Below are 1,434 nucleotides of genomic sequence, written 5' to 3' on the forward strand. Positions count from 1 at the left end.
TATACACCACATCTTCTTTATCCTTTAACTGATCAATGGACATTTGGGCTCTCTTCATAATTTGGCATTGTTGACAGCTGCTGTAAACATTGGGGTGCATGCACTCCTTTGAATAAACATTTTTGTATCCTTTGGATAAATACCTACTAGTGTAATTGCTGGGTCGTAGGCTAGTTCTATTTTAAATTTTTTGAGGAAGAACCTCCATAGTATTTTCTAGAATGCCGTATTAGTTTGTATTCCCACCAGCAGTGCAAAAGGTTTCTCCTTTCTCTGCATCCTCACCAACATCTGTTGTTTCCTGAGTTTTTAATTTTTCCAATCTGACAGTAGTGAGGTTTTATTTCATTGTAGTTTTGGTATGAATTTCCCTGATGATGAGTGATATTGAGCATCTTTTCATATGTCTGTTAGCCATCTGGATGTCCTCTTTGGAAAAATGTCTATTCACATCTTCTGCCCATTTCTACTGGATTATTATTTTTTCAAGTGTTGAGTTTGGCAAGTTTTTTTTTATATAGATTTTTGGATACTAACCCTTGTGTGATATGTCATTTGCAAATACTTTCTCCCATTCTGTTGGTTGTCTTTCAGTATTACTGATTGTTTCCTTTGCTGTGCAGATGATTTTTATTTTGATAAGATCTCAATAGTTCATTATTAGTTTTGTTTCCCTTGCCTCTGGAGACATGTCAAGGAAGAAGTTGCTATGGCCGAGGTGAAAGAGGTTGTTGCCAGCTTTCTTCTTTACGATTTGATAGTTTCCTGTCTCACATTTAGGTCTTTCACTCATTTTGAATTTATCTTTGTGTATGGTATAAGAAAGTGGTCCAGGTTCATTCTTCTGCCTGTCACTGCCCAGTTTTCCCAGCACCATTTGTTAAGAGACTATTCCCCCCGCCCCCCCCCCCGATTGGATACTCCTGTCTGCTTTGTCTGAGATTAGTTGGCCACACATTTGGGGGTCCATTTCTGGGCTCTCTATTCTGTTCCATTGGTCTATGTGTCTGTTTTTGTGCCAGTACCATACTGTCTTGATGACTACACCTTTGTAGTACTGCATGAAGTCTGGAATTGTGATGCCTCCAGCTTTGTTTTCCTTTTTTTTTTTAACATTACTATTCGGGGTCTTTTGTATTTCCATACAGATTGTAGACTTATTTGTTCTAGCTCTGTGAAAAGTGTTGGTGTCATTTATTTAAAAAAATAATTTATTGTCAAATTGGTTTCCATATAACACCCAGTGCTCTTCCCCACAAGTGCCCTCCTCCATTACCATCACCACTTTTCCTCCCTCCCCCTCCCCCTCCCACCTTAGGTTCCTTTTCAGTATTCAATAGTCTCTCAGGTTTTGTGTCCCTCTCTCTCTTTAACTCTCTTTCCCTCTTCCCCTCCCCCTGGTCCTCCATTAGGTTTCTCCTGTTCTCCTGTTAG

The sequence above is a fragment of the Suricata suricatta genome, chromosome 7, assembly GCF_006229205.1.
Source record: "Suricata suricatta isolate VVHF042 chromosome 7, meerkat_22Aug2017_6uvM2_HiC, whole genome shotgun sequence".
Lineage (NCBI taxonomy): Eukaryota > Metazoa > Chordata > Mammalia > Carnivora > Herpestidae > Suricata > Suricata suricatta.